Below are 19935 nucleotides of genomic sequence, written 5' to 3'. Positions count from 1 at the left end.
AGTCCAACTCTCACATCCATACATGACCACAGGAAAAACCATAGCCTTGACTAGACTGACCTTTGTTGGCAAAGTAATGTCTCTGCTTTTGAATATGCTATCTAGGTTGGTCATAACTTTCCTTCCAAGAAGTAAGCGTCTTTTAATTTCATGGCTGCAGTCACCATCTGTAGTGATTTTGGAGCCCAGAAAAATAAAGTCTGACACTGTTTCCACTGTTTCCCCATCTATTTCCCATGAAGTGATGGGACCAGATGCCATGATCTTCGTTTTCTGAATGTTGAGCTTTAAGCCAACTTTTTCACTCTCCACTTTCACTTTTGTCAAGAGGCTTTTTAGTTCCTCTTCACTTTCTGCCATAAGGGTGGTGTCATCTGCATATCTGAGGTTATTGATATTTCTCCCAGCAATCTTGATTCCAGTTTGTGTTTCTTCCAGTCCAGCGTTTCTCATGATGTACTCTGCATATAAGTTAAATAAACAGGGTGACAATATACAGCCTTGACAAACTCCTATTACTATTTGGAACCAGTCTGTTGTTCCATGTCCAGTTCTAACTGTTGCCTCCTGACCTGCATACAGATTTCTCAAGAGGCAGATCAGGTGGTCTGGTATTCCATCTCTTTCAGAATTTTCCACAGTTTATTGTGATCCACACAGTCAAAGGCTTTGGCATAGTCAATAAAGCAGAAATAGATGCTTTTCTGGAACTCTCTTGCTTTTTCCATGATCCAGTGGATGTTTGCAATTTGATCTCTGGTTCCTCTGCCTTTTCTAAAACCAGCTTGAACATCAGGAAGTTCACGGTTCACATATTGCTGAAGCCTGGCTTGGAGAATTTTGAGCATTACTTTACTAGCGTGTGAGATGAGTGCAATCGTGCGGTAGTTTGAGCATTGTTTGGCATTGCCTTTCTTTGGGATTGGAATGAAAACTGGCCTTTTCCAGTCCTGTGGCCACTGCTGAGTTTTCCAAATTTGCTGGCATATTGAGTGCAGCACTTTCATAGCATCATCTTTCAGGACTTGGAATAGCTCAACTGGAATTCCATCACCTCCACTAGCTTTGTTCGTAGTGATGCTTTCTAAGTCCCACTTGACTTCACATTCCAGGATGTCTGGCTCTAGGTGAGTGATCACACCATTGTGATTATCTGGGTCGTGAAGATCTTTTTTGTACAGTTCTTCTGTGTATTCTTGCCATCTCTTCTTTATATCTTCTGCTTCTGTTAGGTCCATACCATTTCTGTCCTTTATTGAGTCCATCTTTGCATGAAATGTTCCTTTGGTATCTCTGATTTTCTTGAAGAGATCCCTAGTCTTTTCCATTCTGTTGCTTTCCTCTATTTCTTTGCATTGGTCGCTGAAGAAGGCTTTCTTATCTCTTCTTGCTATTCTTTGGAACTCTGCATTTAGATGTTTATATCTTTCCTTTTCTCCTTTGCTTTTCGCTTCTCTTCTTTTCACAGCTATTTGTAAGGTCTCCCCAGGCAGCCATTTTGCTTTTTTGCATTTCTTTTCCATGGGGATGGTCTTGATCCCTGACTCCTGTACAATGTCACGAACCTCATTCCATAGTTCATCAGGCACTCTATCTATCAGATCTAGGCCCTTAAATCTATTTCTCACTTCCACTGTATAATCACAAAGGATTTGATTTAGGTCATACCTGAATGGTCTAGTGGTTTTCCCTACTTTGTTCAATTTAAGTCTGAATTTGGTAATAAGGAGTTCATCATCTGAGCCACAGTCAGCTCCTGGTCTTGTTTTTGCTGACTGTATAGAGCTTCTCCATCTTTGGCTGCAAAGAATATAATCAATCTGATTTCAGTGTTGACCATGTATAGAGTCTTCTCTTGTGTTGTTGGAAGAGGGTGTTTGTTATGACCAGTGCATTTTCTTGGCAAAACTCTATTAGTCTTTGCCCTGCTTCATTCCGTATTCCAAGGCCAAATTTGCCTGTTACTTCAGGTGTTTCTTGACTTTCTACTTTTGCTTTCCAGTCCCCTATAATGAAAAGGACATCTTTGTTGGGTGTTAGTTCTAAAAGGTCTTGTAGGTCTTCATAGAACTGTTCAACTTCAGCTTCGTCAGCGTTACTGGTTGGGGCATAGACTTGGATTACTCTGATATTGAATGGTTTGCCTTGGAAACGAACAGAGATCATTCTGTCATTTTTGATATTGCATCCAAGTACTGCATTTTGGACTCTTTTGTTGACCATGATGGATACTCCATTTCTTCTGAGGGATTCCTGCCTGCAGTAGTAGATATAATGGTCATCTGAGTTAAATTCACCCATTCCAGTCCATTTCAGTTCGCTGATTCCTAGAATGTTGACATTCACTCTTGCCATCTCCTGTTTGACCACTTCCAATTTGCCTTGATTCATGGACCTGACATCCCAGGTTCCAATGCAATATTGCTCTTTACAGCATCAGACCTTGCTTCTATCACCAGTCACATCCACAGCTGGGTATTCTTTTTGCTTTGGCTCCATCCCTTCATTCTTTCTGGAGTTATTTCTCCACTGATCTCCAGTAGCATATTGGGCACCTACTGACCTGGGGAGTTCCTCTTTCAGTATCCTATCATTTTGCCTTTTCATACTGTTCATGGGGTTCTCAAGGCAAGAATACTGAAGTGGTTTGCCATTCCCTTCTCCAGTGGACCACATTCTGTCAGATCTCTCCTCCATGCCCCGCCCATCTTGGGTTGCCCCACAGGCATGGCTTAGTTTCGTTGAGTTAGACAAGGCTGTGGTCCTAGTGTGATTAGATTGACTAGTTTTCTGTGAGTATGGTTTCAGTGTGTTTGCCCTCTGATGCCCTCTTGCAACACCTACCGTCTTACTTGGGTTAGTCCATCAAATTCTCCAGACCAGAATACTGGGGTGGGTAGCCTTTCCCTTCTCCAGGGGATTGTCCCAACCTAGGGATTGAACCCAGGTCTCCCGCACTTAACAGTTAATTCAAATCACTATTGAAGTTGGCTTACTGAACAGACTACTGGGATATGATGATTTTAGCCTTTGAATAATTGTTTCTGTGGTACTGAAGGTATTATCTATGGTATAAGTGATTTGGGCATTCATTCCAGATCAAGCTCTGTTATAAGTAACCTGGAAGACTTCAAACAAAACAGGGGAAACTGTCTCATGCTACCATCGTAAGGACCCTTAGATCCATACAGTTCTCATCCCAAGAGCCACAGGAATTGACTTAGTGCTTTTCTGTGGATTTGACCCATAAACTGCTTGTATTGTTCCTCTGAAATATTAGTGGCCCGGGAATAAGCTGTAATTGAAGATTGATGAGCCAGGTTGGGAAGTTATGACCATCAATAGCACCGTGAGTATGATTTCAGGGACTCCAGGTGGCAGATCATTGTCGGTGCCTTATCCTCTGACATGGCAATTAAGACATGTGAAGTTTCTAGGACAAGGCTTTAAAGAACTGAGAACACTGTCATCTGTTCTGATATTCACATCACTGCAATTTCTGTGAATGCTAGCAGAGTGAACTAGGGAAGAACAGGAAGCTTGTTAAGACTAAACATCCAACAGCAGAAAAGTGATTTCATAAATGAAATATGGCAGTCATTGAAAATGAAGTGGTGTGAGAGCAGGTAATAGCATGCAAAAGTGTTGCTGCTGCTTGCCAAGTGGAGAAAAGCATATGAAAATGTCCACATAACACCTTTCTATATTTATAAATGAAAATACGTAAAATGCAAATAAAGAAAAGATCTACATCTGCTTGTCAACAGTGCTCATATCTGCTTGATAGTATTATGGGTGAGTTTCATTTTCTTCTTTTTGTTTAGTTTGAGCCTTTAAATTTTCTGTCTTGAGTATGCATCTTTTTTTTTTTTTTTGCTTCTGAAAACAAAAGCTTTCTCCAAAGCAATAAAGCTTTAAAATACACTATTAGAAAGAGAAAAGCTAAGAAAATTAAGAGTAATAAGGCATTAGGCTAACAAGATTTAAAAAAAAAAATAGAAATTCTAATAGGATTATGTTCACCCCATAAAGTAACCAAAAGGCTGTGACCAGTCTGCCTTTTTATAGACAACTTTTTTTCTAAGAAACAAGAAATACTGTATCAAAAAATGGTGATAGACATTTACCATGCCAAAAAGGAAGTCATGGAGCATCTTAACTGTCCAGTAGACCATAGCATCCCTAACTGTGCCAAGAAGCTCCTAGTAATAACAGAATTCAGTGAGTCATGTTATGTCTCTGTATTGAGATTCCCAAAGAAATAGAATGTAGTGAAGGCCGTGAGCCGTCCTGCAGTGAATCAATCTGAATAACCTCATCTAACGCAGTGTTTCCCACCCTTTAGCATCATGCAACCCTAACAGTAATATATTGGAATACCTCTCGTTATAAGGCAGTACTTTGAAAAACCTCCTCCGTTTAGGAGAATGCATTACTCATAGCAGAAATTTACTTATTCGATTAGCTCTCTGAGCCAAATGGAAAATAAATCATCTTGATTTCTAACAACTGCCACAATAACCATGCCCTGGAGCTCCCCAGAGACTAACGCTTCTTTGCTAGTTTTCTGAGACTGACATATGCCCAGGGAACGGGGGAGCACATTGCTGCTATTGTGCTTCATGCCTTGAAAACCTTCCAGTCATTAGAGGGTTATTCTTCACCCCACTCCTGTTACTCAGAGTGAAACTTATCCTCTTGAATCTGGCAACATATGGTCTCTATCAAGAATTTCCAAGCATATTAAAATCAACCTAACAATAGCTCTGAAAATAATTTTGTGGAAGGGGAATTTTGTCAGTGTAATGATGTCAGCTCCAAACTTTTCAATGAATATATTCTTATCAGTAGCTTGGATGTGACATGAGGTGAAGCATCTTGTTAAGGGATTTCATAGAAGAACACAGCACAGTAGCGATTGCAAATAATGACTGTGGCTATGGTAACCCAAGGTGAAAAGCACTATTTGCATCACTTTATCACTCCTTAGAGATCCAATTTACACATGTTACTGCTGTAACTGAACAAGATAGATGTAATCACAAATGACCCACCACCACAGCAAGCCAGATAATTTATAAAAAATCAGTTCAGAAAGACATTCCAGAAAGAATAATTCAAGGATTTGACAGTTGACAACTTGTGGAAAACTTTGCAAAATATTCACCCAGAAAAGCTGCAAATTCTTTGTTTCCTGAATTTCTCTTAATGCAGAATTACTGTCTGTATATATTTTATTGTCACCTACAGAAACTTTATCTTTTATCCAGAAATTTAATCTAGAATCATTATAACTAAGCCATGAGTGCAAGAATTCAGTCAGAAGCAAAAATTTGCCTTGAATGGCATAATGAAAAGGTCTACCATGGGAAAGTTAACACTCAGACTACAAAACACCTTCTTCTGTATCTTTACACATCACATAAATACTTGCTATTGAATATGGTCCACTTATCTATGACACCTCAGCAAAGGGCTCTTGTTGATGCTCCTGTTGGCTGATAGATTACTGTTTATGGCTGTCTAGAAGCCATTTACTCAGCAGTTATTTACTTATCAACTATAGTATTTCTTGCACTGTGCTTTTATGCTTAGGCATAGTGATAGAGAGTATGATAATAATGAGAGTAATAAAAATAGTGATAAAGCCAGATAAAATCTTTGCCCTCATAGAAGTTACAGTTTATCAAAGAGACGCAGTTAAAAAACAATCAAAGAAACTGGTCTTTGGATTAAGGGGGTTTTCCATATGAAACAGCGGAGAAGGCAATGGCACCCCACTCCAGTACTCTTGCCTGGAAAATCCCATGGACAGAGGAGCCTGGTGGGCTCCAGTCCATGGGGTCGCTAAGAGTCAGGCACGACTGAGTGACCTCACTTTCCCTTTTCACTTTCATGCATTGGAGAGGGAGATGGCAACCCACTCCAGTGTTCTTGCCTGGAGAATCCCAGGGACGGAGGAGCCTTGTGGGCTGCCATCTATGGGGTCGCACAGAGTTGGACACAACTGAAGCGACTTAGCAGCAGCAGCAGCCATATGAAACAGTCAACCTAAAATACAATAAACAGTGAAGTTAGGAAAGTATATTGAAGAGGAAGAAATGATAAAAGGTATGGTGGGGAAGAAATATACTCCTGAGCAATGACTTCCTCTGCATTCTTAATTTTAACTACACTCTATCATGAATCCAAGAATGTGCCATACTGGAGAGCTCCCTGTTCTCCAAACAAACCAAACAATTTAACACCTTTGTTTCTTTGCAAGTGCTTTCGTCTTATCATTGAATGCCTCTGCCCCACAACCAGTGTTTCTTCTATTGAGAGTCCATTTAAAAAAATTTTAATCTAAGTAAAATGTTGTCTCTTCCATTAATTTAACCCAGTCAGCCTCATCAACAGTTAACTATTTCAGTTAAGGTAGCATAACTAATTATTTATTTCTTCTAGATTATAATTAATATAGCTATAAGCTCCTTAAAGGTAGGGGATTTTCATTTCAATTTGTATACTTAATGTAACATTTATACATTTTAATCATGGAATTGTCACATATAATGAATAAGTGCAAACAAAAATACAATGGTCCTTTTTAGTACCAAAAAAAGAAAGAAAAAAAAAAAAAAAAAGGACAGAAAATAAGTTGTCAGCACATCTCCAGACTCGAAAGTAGACACATGTATGATGCCATGTATAATTATATAAGTAAAATTAACACATCACAAAAAAAGACCCAAATGAATTTTCAGCAATTTTTGACAGTACATTTTTGGAGTCCTGTTTTTAAATGAAGGCTGTGTAGTTTTGTGAATTGACCCTGGAGAAAGGGGCACAAGAGAAATAAAGAAATAATCAGTTGTCATCCAGGATATTTTTTCCTAAGCAATATCACAATAAGAGGGCCAGGTGACATCTAGTCCACAAAGACACATACTATACATTCTTAGACAGCATAGAGAGGGAAAATAGAGTTTTCAAATATATTCCTTAATTCAAAAGGCTGCACCTCACATGGGCAAAGCTCTGTAGCATTTCTCCAGATGAATACAGCAGGGACTGATTTATTTTGTGGTGGTTGGTAGTTCTCTCCAGCAAAACGTGAGTGGCCAACAATTAATAATAACAGAAATTAAAATGTATATGCCATTTTAAAGCTTACCGTATCTCACAACCATGTACCTCTAATCAAAATTAGATTATCATTATCTCATTTTATACTTAAAGAAGTTGAATGATGTCTGGAGTTCTTTGTAACGGACAACAGAGTCCACTCTAACCAGGTTAAAAAGAAGGGAACTCGTCAAAGAGTATTAGGTAGTTCATGGAATCTCCGGGAGGGCAAGACTCAGGTTTGGCTCCTAACCAGCCAGACAGCAGGGCATGAACAACACAGCCCATACAGTGCCTGACAGTTATTTGGAGCGCTTTTAGGGGATGCAGCAAGGCTGCCCCTGCCTCTGCCCACTCCTACGATGTTCACATTTGGAGGAAATTCCATCACAGTGATCCAGAAGAAACAACTTTGTCACTCCATGTGCTTTCCAGTCAATCCAAATAACTAGAAAGCAGTTGCCATCTTATGGTGCTCACTCCTGCAGCTTTGTCTTGCCCAGAGGCTTCTGATTGGTGGAGTTTAAGTCATATGCGTTTTTCCTAGTTGTAAAGGGACCTGGGAAATGTAGTCTGGACTTCATCTTCTATTACAGATGACCTATTTCCTGGAAGAAAAGCTAAAGGGGGATTGGAATGGGAAATCAGTTAGCTAATCTACCAAATCTGCCGTAAGTGGAGACTTGACTTGATTATAGTCATATAGCTAGTAAGTAACAGAGCTTCAGATGCCAGATCTTACACTCTCCATGAGATAAAAATGACTGCTTCGTTATGGTAGAGATGAGTAAGTAGCTCATCTGGCCTTCAGAGCTTAATTAAAATATCCCTTAAGAGCAACTATTTCCTTTTGACATTGAATTGCATGCGCTCTAAGCATCGTTATTGGTTTAGTTTTCTAGATATCTAAATATTGTAAAGGGAGTAGCCTTGTAAATGGGGATGAGTCCTTCATCCTTTCTCCAGTTCTCATTAAAAAAAATAATAACTACACATCTACATTATAAAATTAAGGATCTCAGGGCCAGAAAAACCCTTAAAGCCATGTTAAGATTTGTAGCACTTCTGAATCAGTTTTCCCTATTTCTCACATTAGTCCATGGATAATTTTTATATTACAGAAAATATGAAAACAAACTTTTAAAATCTGACTACCATGTAAAAAGTAAAATGCAGAATACACTGTATGGACCCCCACATGACAGTTTAATAGACTTGTGTTTAAATCCAGGTTTAATCACTAGCTATAAGATGCTGGTGGAGCAAGCTTAATCTCTTTGGGTCTTTTTCCTCTTGTATAAGATAGGAACAAGAATACCCATTTCTTTTTTTAAAAAAATATTCATTGATTTATGTGTGCCAGATCTTACTTGTGGCACATGGATCCTTAGTTGCAGCATGTGAAGTCTTTGTTGTAGCAAGTGAAATCTAGCTTCCTGACCTACGATTGAACCCAGGCTCCCTGCATGGGAAGCATGGAGTCTTCGCTACTGAAAATTGTTAGGAAGGTTTTATGTAAACTGTAGAGAACATGATGTGAGTAGAGGTGGGGAAGCAATGGTGTGTCTTCTAAATACGTCAACTAGATGAACAAATAGTTATTTGTAAAGCACTTAGTATAGTCCTAGAAACTGCTAAGCAATGACTACTGTTTAAAATGTTATTTCAAAATAATTACTTAAAGTGATAATTTTGATTTAACAAATCTTAATAATGATGTGCTCTGAGAATCTACCCACTCATGAAAATGGTATTAGTTTTGACTGAAGAAACATAATGTTCAATGGCAAGTGAAATTTTTTTCCAAGACTATTTTCTCTCACAAATGACTGTTTCCAATTATACGTAAAGACCTTTCCTAAATCCTACTTTTGTAAAACTTTCAAACTGTCTGATGGGTTTTCAAATTATATAATAAAGGAAAAGGAAAGCAAATAGCTTGAAATCTCTTAGAAAAGTCGCCGGTGCCATCTGTCTATGACTTACTGAAAAAATGACTATTAAAATGCAGTCCTTAAACAAAAAATAGCCTCAGAATTTCATGAAAAGTCATCTTTAATGGGCCAAGTAAAAACACGCTTTGAGTAGGACTTTACAACATTTTAACAGTTTCAGAAACAGCCTGACATCTCAAATATAATGAAAAGTAAAACCTCTCATATATGTAGGTGGACAGGAAGCACAGAATCATTTTTTACTTCTTGTTGTCATTAGCAAAACCTATCCTAGCCTGTTGAGTTTGTCTGTGGTACAGACTTCCCTGTTTAAGAACTTGGACTCGGACACTTACATTCTGAAATAAATTGTCTTCAGTGGGGGTAGGGGGAAGCAAAAGGCAGATGGAAAGCACATGTCTCCCTGCTTTGCTACAAATAAAACAGTTCTGAAAATGGGAAGACAGATAAAGTTGGTTCACCTTTCTGGTGAGAGCACTCCTGGAAGGTTGACAGCAGAAGCCTTTTCTCAAACGAATGAGCTCCCCATGCTGAGGAGACTAAAGGGAGGCCCAGGGACTGGTTTGCAGAGTGTAAAGAGCAGACAGAGGAGAGGTGCAGAGGAAAAAACACAGAGGACCACCAGAAAGCTGAGCAGCGAGAAGGAAGGAATGAATAAGAAGGAAGCCGAGACAAAAGCTGAAAGTAGAGAGGGACCAAGAATGTCAAAGGCAGCTGAGAGCGGGGAGGGCGGCACCGGGCATGCTGATAAATTGCAAGACTTGAACAGATGAGGAAATCGAGGAAAACAGGCAAGAGCACTCATTTAGGGGCTCTGGATATGACATGAAGGAGAAAAATGTACTGCTAATTTAATGTGATGTCGGAGAAGGTTTTGCTCTCACTCTTGTCATTTTTTTAAGCAAAGGCAGATAAGCACTTCTGAAAACAAAAGAGGAGCCAGTGGGAATGGAGAGGCTGAAAACACCAAATCTGGAAGAGTCCTTCACCAAATGGGCTGAGAAAACATGGACTAGTGTCAGGATTTCCAATCACTGAGGATTAATGCAAATTTTTTTAAACACTATTTTTTTTTTTTTTTTAATTTGGCTGCCCATGACATACAGGACCTTCTGTGTTACAACATGTGGGATCTAGTTCCCCACCCAGGGATCAAACCCAGTTCCCTAGCATTAGGAGCTCAAAGTCTTAGCTACTGGACCACCATGGAAGTTCCAGGATAATGCAGTTTTTAAATTAAGAGAGAGTTGTCCAGGGGATGGGGGTAGGTTTCCAAAGAGATTTCATGGCAGAGCTACAGTTAGAATCTTTTCATGTCGACTGTGAGACAAACTGTCTCAGTCTCTTTGATAATCAGACCTTACCCCACAATATTTAAAGGCACAGGAGTCAGAAGAAAGATGACAGGCAACAGTGGGAGATTTATGCAATAGGGAGAGAGAAAAGAGAAATGATACTCAAGTGAGAACTGAACCAAAAGCCCATGGGGAAGATAAATATTCTAAACCCTGCCTATGGAATCCAAACTAGAGGAGTCAAACAGATTGTAGAGCTATGTAGGTAAGGCTGATTGTGGTGAAGAGATCAACAGGGCAGTAGAATGAATATCAGCAGGCTGGGTGTCTAACCGTTGGGGAAATAAGAATCTTCAGCGAAAAGGAACTTGTAAACAGAAGAAAATGTGTAGAAATGGAAATCTCAGGCATAAAAGAGTGTCTGGTGAGGATGAAGCTGAGCAAGGGTTTGGTGAACGAACTGTGAGAAGCAAGGCTGAGGATTGGCAGAGGCAAGGACTGTGAAGGACCAAGGCAGTTGACTGAGAAGGAGAATGAAAGAAACATCAGCACTTCGATCTGATTGGCCAGTCGGTACTAAATTAAGAATATTATAGGGCTTCCCTGGTAGTCCAGTAGTTGGGAGTCTGCCTGCCAATGCAGGGGACACAGGTTTGATCCTGTCCCAGGAAGATCCCACAGGCTGCAGAGCGACGAGGCCTGCGCACCTCAACCTGAGCCCACACACTCTAGAGCCCATTCTCCGCAAGGGAAACCACGGTAATGAGAAGCAACTAGAGAATAACTCCCACTTGCCGGGACTAGAGAAAGCAAGCTCACAGCATCGAAGACCCAATGCAGACAAAACTAAATTAAACAATAAGAATATTGTACACAAAACAGGATTTCAGAAACAGAAGTGAAAGTCAATCATGTCCAACACTCTGCAACCCTATGGACTACACAGTCCATGGAATTCTCCAGGCCAGAATACTGGAGTGGGTAGCTGTTCCCTTCTCCAGGGAATCTTCCCAACCCAGGGACTGAAGCACATAGTTAAAAAGCTACTCTGCCAAAAAAAAGCATCATTGTCACCCAGAGGTTCCTTTGGGTGACGATGGAACAATTCATAAAGCTGATTTTGATGATGAAAACTGGTTGTCTCTTAGTTGTGTCACAGTGATGACTTACTGTGTAATAGTACATTTCCAGTGTTGTTTTTCAGTTGCTAAGTTGTGTCCAACTCTTTGCAACCGCATGTACTGTAGCACGCTAGTCTCCTCTGTCCTCCACTATCTCCTGGAGTTTGCTCAAATTAATGTCCATTGAGTTGGTGATGCTATCTAACCATTTCATCCTCTGCTACCCCTTTCTCCTTTTACCTTCCATCTCTCCTAGCATCAAGGTCTTTTCCAATGAGTTGGCTATTCACATCAGATGGTCAAAATATTGGAGCTTCAGATTCAGCATCAGCCCTTCCACTGAATATTCAGGGTTGATTTCCTTTAGGATTGACTGGTTTGATCTCCCTGCAGTCCAAGGGACTCTCAAGAGTCTTCTCCAATACCACAGTTCAAAAGCATCAGTTAATTCTTCAGCACTTAGCCTTCTTTATGATCCAGTTCTCACATGACTACTGGAAAAACCATAGCTTTGACCGTACAAACCTTTGTCAGCAAAGTGATGTCTCTGCTTCTTAATATGCTGTCAAGATTTGTCATAGCTTTCCTTCCAAGGAGCAAGCATCTGTTAATTTCATGGCTGCAGTCATCATTTGCAGTGATTTTGGAGCCAAAGAAAATAAAATCTGTCACTGCTTCCACTTTTCCTCCTTGTATTTGCCATGAAGTAATGGGACCACAAGCCATGATCTTAGTTTTTTCAGTGTTGAGTTTTAAACCAGCTTTGTCACTCTCCTTTTTCACCTTTATCAAAAGGCTCTTTAGTTCCTCTTCACTTTCTGCTATTAGAATGATAGCATCTACATATCTGAAAGCATGGACTGTAGCCTGCCAGGCTCCTCTGTCCATGGAATTCTCCAGGCAAGAATACTGGAGTGGGCTGCCATTCCCTTCTCCAGGGGATCTTCTCGACCTGACCCTGGGATTGAACCTGGGTCTCCTGCATTGCAGCTGCCTGCAATGCAGGCAATGCAGCTGCAGATTCTTTACCATCTGAGACACCAGGGAAGCCCGTATCTGAGGTTGTTGATATTTTCAGTTTGTGGCCGGCTCATCTAGCCTGGCATTCTGCATGATGTACTCTACATAGAAGTTAAATAAGCAGGGTGACAGTATACAGCCTTGACGTACTCCTTTCCCAATTTGGAGCCGTCCATTGCTCCATATCTGGTTCTAACTGTTGTTTCTTGACCTCCATAGAGGTTTCTCAGGAGACAGGCAAGATGGTCTAGTACACTCATCTCTTTAAGAACTGTCCAAAGTTTATTGTGATCCACACAGAGGCTTTCACGTAATCAATGAAGCAGAGCTCGGTATTTTTCTACCTTACTTTCTCCATGATCCAACGGATATTGGCAATTTGATCTCCGTTTTCTCTGCCTCTTCGAAACCCAGCTTGTACATCTGGAAGTTCTCAGTTCACCTACTGCTGAAGCCCAATTTGAAGGATTTTGAGATTACCTTGCTAGCATGTGAAATGAGTACAGTCGTGCAGTAGTTGAAGCATTCTTTGGCATTGAACTTCTTTGGAATTGGAATGAAAACTGACCTTTTCCAGTTCTGTGGCCACTGCTGAGTTTTCCAAATTTGCTGACACTGACTGCAGCACTTTCACAGTATCATCTTTAAGAATTCTAATAGCTCAGCTGGAATTCTATCACCTCCACTAGCTTTGTTCATTGTAATGCTTCCTAAGGCCCATTTGACTTCACACTCTAGGATGTCTGGCTGTAGGTGAGTAACCACACCATCGTGATTATCGGGATCATGAAGATCTTTTTTGTATAGTTCTTCTGTGTATTCTTGCCACCTCTTCTTGATCTCTTCTGCTTCGGTTAGGTCCATACCATTTCTGTCCTTTATTGTGCCCATCCTTGCCTGAATTATTCCCTTGATATCTGCAGTTTTCTTGAGGAGATCTCTAGTCTTTCCATTCTGTTATTTTTCTCTATTTGTTTGCATTGTTCTTTTCTCCTTGCTAATCTCTGTATCTCCGCAGTTAGCTGGGTATATCTTTCCCTTTCTCCCCTGCCTTTCACTTCTCTGCTTTTCTCAGCTATTAGTAAAGCCTTCCCAGACAACCACTTTGCTGTCTTATTTTTCTTTTTCTTGGGGATGATTTGGTCACCGCCTCCTATACAATGTTACAAACCTCTGTCCATAGTTCTTCAGGCACTCTCTACCGTTTCTAATCCCTTGAATCTATTCATCACCTCCACTGTATGATCATAAGGGATTTGATCTAGGTCATACCTGAATGGCCTAGTGGTTTTTCCTATTTAAGACTGAGTTTTGCAATAAGGAGCTCATGATCTGAGCCACAGTCAGCTCTGGGTCTTGTTTTGACTGACTGTATAGACCTTCTTCATCTTTCCATTAAGTTCTAGTAAAAACCTTGACAACCCAATAAAGAAAAAAATCATGAATTTTGTATTGACTTTGTCTTAAGCATCTGGAAAAGAATCACGACATAGTCATTTCAGCCTATCTTCATGTACATAGAATATTAATTATGGCTATGTAAATGCTACTCAAAGGGCTAGTAAAATCTGGTAGATTTTTCATATTCTCAAGTCCTATTTGATAACATTTAATTCTATCTCACATTAGTGCCAATAGTAATACCGATAATGACATTCCCTCCAACTTGCAAACTTCCTCTCCCTCTCTTTTTTTTTCAAAAGTGCAAGACCTTTTTAATGTAGGTATTATAAAATGACATTGAAACTTCTTATGAAAAGAATCATCTGGAAACACCAAGCTTTTGAGGGCAACAGCCAAGTAAGAAAATTGGTTTTGCACCACATACTCAAGATGCACTGACCGATCATTGCTCAGGAAACCTTTTCTAGACAGTCCTCTCAGGATTCGTCTTTATCATGTTTATATTAACAGTGATGATACTTGTAATTCATGTAGCAGTCTTCAGCTTACAAATTACTTTCAAATAATTTTTGAAATTTGATCCTTAACACTGACCCTGAAAAGAATATTCAGATATTATCATTCTCACTGAACAGATGAGGAAACAAGGCAGAGAGATGCACTGAGTTCAGAAGCAATGACTAAAACCTGGGAGTCGAATCCAGCACCTCTAGCGCCGTAAGACTGACTGCCTGGAGAATAATCTCCATTGACGGCGTCTACATGAGATTATGTGGGGCTATTATGTATTCCAGTGAAGTGATATGGCATAAAGGGGCATTCAGTTTAGAAAAGGGGGGAAAGGAAAATAAAAATTGCAAATTCTCATCCACATACTATCAGTGGCTATGGTACTTATATCTTTCTTTGAAATATGACCTAAAATAATATCGTCTCTCTGTCATGAGCTATCTAAGAAATATTGCTCTTTAGACTTTGTAAATTTTAGATGGCAATACACTAACATCTTTCTAGCTTCTAAAAATACCCATTTTTGTCAGCTTCCCCCCAAAATAATGGGCCAAGTGAAAACTCTTTTTGGTATCACATAGCTCATCATTTTTAAATTCTCCCAGCTGCTGTTTATATTAGCAGGATGTCTTTCCTCGTGTGCTCTTCCAAATCTGTAATAAAACATCCCAGCGTTTCCTCTCCCAGTAGAGACGCCCTATCTGAGGCCCAACCGCATTACCGGCCTCCCAGGCTCCTGTGATTAAATAAGTGATCGCTCTGCCCATCTTTAAAAATGTGTCTCATATGAGGCAGTCGAGACAGAATATCCATCACTGCAAAGGAAAGCCAAGCATTTATTTAAAATAATGAGATATCCTCATTTTCATTTTTCCCTGAGAGGATTGTAGCAATGTTTAAAATTTTCCTGAATTCTAGAACTAGGGCAACACATTGATTTGAAGAAAGCTATAATCTTCCCTTCTAATTTGAAGTGTACTTTCTCTGCAGTGAAATAGAGTATAGCTTTCAGAATAGCAAGAGCCCTAAGCCCACACAAAGGCACCCTCATCCCAAGTACTCCTCTTTCAAGCTGGCCCCATTCTTCTCAGTGCAGGGATTTATAAAGGCCCTTTGCAATAAATTTCAAGGTATATTGAACTGAAGAAAGAAAGGTTCAAATAATTTCTTCCAGATTTGAGAGAGAAATGATTTTCAACTGCCAAGTCATGATGAATATTACCTTTTGCTTTCTGCCACATCCTCGTTGCAAATGATCTGTTGGCTAAGTTTAATTATGGGGTCTCCTTGAAAGCCTTCATAATTAATTTTTTTTTTAAGGAACAAATTAGCTCTTTGTCTTCCTGAGGCAGAAGAGTCAGAACAGTTACAGTTACTACGAGTGTTCAGGGATTTCAGCTTGTATGGCTATGCTGCCTTCCACGGCCAAGGAGGCTTACTTGAGAGAAAAGGCCAGGAGAGAAAGCCAGCCCTCTGTGATTTGGAAAGATAATAAGTTAGCAAGCTGTATAACATAATGGTTTATGAAATTCTGCCTTCAAGGACCATTATCTGGTGTTAATAGTGCTTTATTTCTTCCTCTCCTGTGCTTATTTAGAGCATAATTATAAGAACGAGAGGAAGGGAGGGAGCATGGCATCAAGATAACCATTCGCTAAATTAATGCAGCTGAGTCGACTCTCTGGCTTTTGGGGCTCGTTTATCAATTAGTTCTGTTGCGGTCTGAATTCTTGAATTTCCCCACAGAGCGAAGATTCTTTGATTTCACTGATTCACTGGCTGTGAGCAAAGTTATCTGAGATCAAAACACTTTTCAGAACGAATCTCTTACCTACTCACTACCGTGATGCATTGTACAGCCAGCTTTGCATTCATTTCAAGAGCATTTTATAAGCACTAGTATTTAGCCTTCTCTCTCTCTCTCTGAATTTGTCTTGTTTTCATTCCTCTATTTTAACTAATTACAAGTGGGCTTTTTTTCTTTTCAACCGGTTTATCTTTCTGCACCATGAATTTAAAGTTACTATGTAGATTTTAACATTAAGACCATTTTTGTACTCCTCCATGGCCTCTAAATATTCAAAATTTGTTCTGAAGAATAAAAATGCTGTTAATTTGAGGTGACACTGGAGAATTGTCCTTATTTTCTAGAAGCCAGATCAGTATTTCAAGAACTGTTGGCCCCCAAGCTTTTGGAAAATTCGCCACAGCCCTGACTTAGCTTTCTCAACTAATTAGTTTTTAAGGAAGGTTCCAGGGAAAGAGAAGTGGCAGGAACAAAAGGCTGCTTAAGTAAGATAAACAAATTGTGTCATATTCTTCACGTGCTCTTAACATATAATCTGAGCTAGCTTTGTTTCTAATGTAGAAGCAAACCAAAGTTTGTGTCCCATTACACACGCATGTTCCATCGTCCTTTGAATGCTGTAACAGTTACAAATCGTTCATCCTTTCAAAGTTAATTTACCAAAACCCAAGAATTTCTGTGCTTAAATCAAGAAAATAAAATGTGTGGAGTAGTGAATTCTTGTGGAGCAAAATATTTCATTTTCTTGCTACCCAGGAAAGTACTTATGAATGGGATTAAGTCTCTTCAAATAGACACACTGAAGTCCTAGCCCAGTGCCTCAGAAGGTGACCTTGTTTGGAAACAGGGTTTTTAAATGAAGTCATGAGGGTGAGCCCTAATTAAATACGACTAGTGTCCTTATAAAGAGGCTTCCCTGATGGCTCAGTGGGTAAAGAATCCGCCTGCAATGCAGGAGACACAGGTTCAATCCCTGGGTCAGGAAGATCCCCTGCATGAGGAAATGGCAACCCACTCCAGTGTCCTTGCCTGGAGAATCTCATGGATAGAGGAGCCTAGTGGGCTACAGTCCAAAGGGTTGCCAAGACACGACTGAGTATGAGCACAGACAATCCTTATAAAAAGGAGAAATTTGGACACAGAGACACAAACAAGCAGAACGCCAAGGAAAGGTGAAGGCAAAGATCTGGGTGATGCATTTACAACCCTGGGGCACCGAAGATGGCCAACAATATGCCCAAAGCTAGGAGAGAGCCATGGGACAGATTTTCTCTCAGAGCCCTTGGAAGAAGTGAACCCAGCCAACATCTGTTCAGACTTCCAGCCTTTAGGACTGTGAAGCAATAAACGTACCTCATTTAAGTTCCTACTCTGTGTTTATTTGTCACAGAATCCCTAGCCAATGAATACAGTAGCTAACCTACATCTCTAGGCATGTAGGACATTTGCAAGAGTGTGTGGAAAGGCCATAGCTGAGGAACATGAAGCCAAAAAACAAGAGAAGGGCAGAGATCAAAAACCAAAAAGATGTTCCTAAGAAAGCATTTATCCCAAAGAGCCAAGCAAAGAAACAAAAACTTAGTAAAAGACTCAAGAACTAAATCAGAAATACTTGAGACCTTCTATTCTCAACTCCACTGTCCCCCTCTTAGAGACTGACCAGTTTAACCAAAGTAGCCCTGTCCCCTTGCAGCGCTGTTCAGTCTCCATCCCCTGCCGCATCACTTTATTTGTATCACAGCATGTATCTCTATCTGAACGTATTTTTTCGTGTTTAATATCTGCCTACCTCTCCTAGAAAGTAAGCTCTCCATCCATCTTACCATCTTAGAAAACAGAGCCTGGCATCAGCAGGTGTTCAGTGCATCTCTGCTGAGCCAGTCAAGGAGCTGTTATATTCCTTAAGACAGAGGACATGAAAGCAGGCCATTTGCTGGGACCCCTTACCTGTGGCAATGGCACCCCACTCCAGTACTGTTGCCTGGAAAATTCCATGGATGGAGGAGCCTGGTAGGCTGCAGTCCATGGGGTCGCACAGAGTCGGACACGACTGAAGTGACTTAGCAGCTTACCCGTGGGTGCAGGGCAGCTAAAATAATTGTGAAACCAGCTCAGTGCTAACTGAGGTTTAGGAAGTCAGAGTTGACTTGTGCCTGCTTGAACTATGATGGAGGACATGAACGTGGCACCCAAACCATGCATACATCACCCAAGGGACACTACCCACTTGTTATTAGGACTGACCTCTAGCTATACAACAGAACTTTTCACAAATTCAGAGACTTAAAAACAATAAGTTATTCAAAATAACAGACTATCCAAGATGCAATTTCTAGGAGAAACATGTGCCTCTCAAATTGAAAATTCTGCCCCATTAACTTCCTGAAACGTGAAGGTGGATGGTTACAGAAGTTCTGTGAATGAAGGTAACCTGTGATACAGAAAGGCCCCGGGGTGGGGGTGGGTGGGAATCTTTTAAATATTGTACTTAAATGTTTCTACATGGAGGGATTTGCATTTAATGGATGATAAGTTAATGTGTAGTCAGTCCTTATAGTCTGTGTTAGTCACTCAGTTCAGTTCAGTTCAGTTTAGTAGCTCAGTCGTGTCCGACTCTTTGCTCAGTCATGTCCAACTCTCTGTGACCCCAGGGACTGTAGCCCACCAGGCTCCTCTATCCATGGGATTTTCCAGGCAAGAGTACTGGAGTGGGTAGCCGTTCTCTTCTCCAGAGGATCCTCCCGACTCAGGGATTGAATCCAGGTCTCTTGCATTGCAGGCAGATTCTGTACCATCGGAGCCACGAAGGAAGGATGCTTAAAAGGAGTAACAAATATTATCTGTGCCACTTGCTATTTTACTTATACCATTAAGGTGTCTGTTAAACAGGGATTTGCTTTGTTTTGTTTTGTTTCAATTTTGTAAAACTGAAGGAGCTCTCTGGAGGATTCTGCTGTCTGGAGGATTCCACTCACTCCTTCCCCAGAACTATTAAGCTGATGAATTTTCTTAACTTTTCAGCGGACTTTCAGCCTTGAGTTTTCCAGGAAGAAAATAGAGTTCTCTAGCAGGAAAATCTTTACAGGCAATCCTACGTATTTAGAAGAATCGATCAATACATGTGCTTGGATCCCAAATCCTGAACCCATGGACTGACAGAAGCCCCTCGCCCCATTGGAACGTGCTGTTTGTATCCCAATATCATCTGCTTGCCTAGCATTCTCTCCCCAGCAATTCAATACCTATAATGGATTTGGAAGCAAAGCAGATGCTATTTTTGCCCTTATTTTACACCCAAGGCCACTGAGACACAGAAAACTACAGAGCAAGTTACTCAAGGAGTAAAACAAGAGCATCTGGCCTGTTACCAACAACTTCATCCAACATACAGGAAATTACCCTTTAGACTTCAATGCACCAGGCTACTCTCTCCTCTCTTTACTTATATTACTCTTTCTGGTCCAGAGGCATATCTCTGTGCTTGCTTGACCACCTGGGAAATCTGTTTGGTTATGAGCAAAAAGGACATTTTTGAGCACCCCTTGCTGTGGGTCCACAGTATCCTTGGCTACTCCTTAGATTCTGGCTGATTTCTTTTCCCATTTCAAAGCCTCTCTTTTATGGGGGACCGAGATGTAGCACTGTGCCTACTTCTGTTCTTGTCTGAAAAAAACAAAAAGTCAATAGAAAGAGTGATTCTTTCAGTGTGTGTGTTT

The 19935-nt window shown here is 40.4% G+C and overlaps 1 protein-coding gene across 3 annotated transcripts in view; it reads left to right on the top strand.

The window, feature by feature from the left end:
• B3GALT1 (beta-1,3-galactosyltransferase 1) overlaps nucleotides 1-19935 on the top strand; it is a 619500-nt gene that overhangs the window by 590621 nt on the left and 8944 nt on the right. For 2 of the 3 annotated variants that reach the window (XM_070799117.1, XM_070799119.1), the window contains one exon: nucleotides 1-19935. This exon is cut by the window's left edge and continues 23299 nt beyond it. The exons of the other annotated variant lie outside the window; for it this stretch is intronic. The gene's annotated coding sequence lies outside the window, so the exon portion shown is untranslated. 3 annotated transcript variants of the gene reach the window in all.

This window comes from Bos indicus, chromosome 2 (genome assembly GCF_029378745.1).
Source record: "Bos indicus isolate NIAB-ARS_2022 breed Sahiwal x Tharparkar chromosome 2, NIAB-ARS_B.indTharparkar_mat_pri_1.0, whole genome shotgun sequence".
Lineage (NCBI taxonomy): Eukaryota > Metazoa > Chordata > Mammalia > Artiodactyla > Bovidae > Bos > Bos indicus.
Note: the sequence above shows the minus strand (reverse complement) of the source record. Positions and strands in the feature narration are given on the sequence as shown.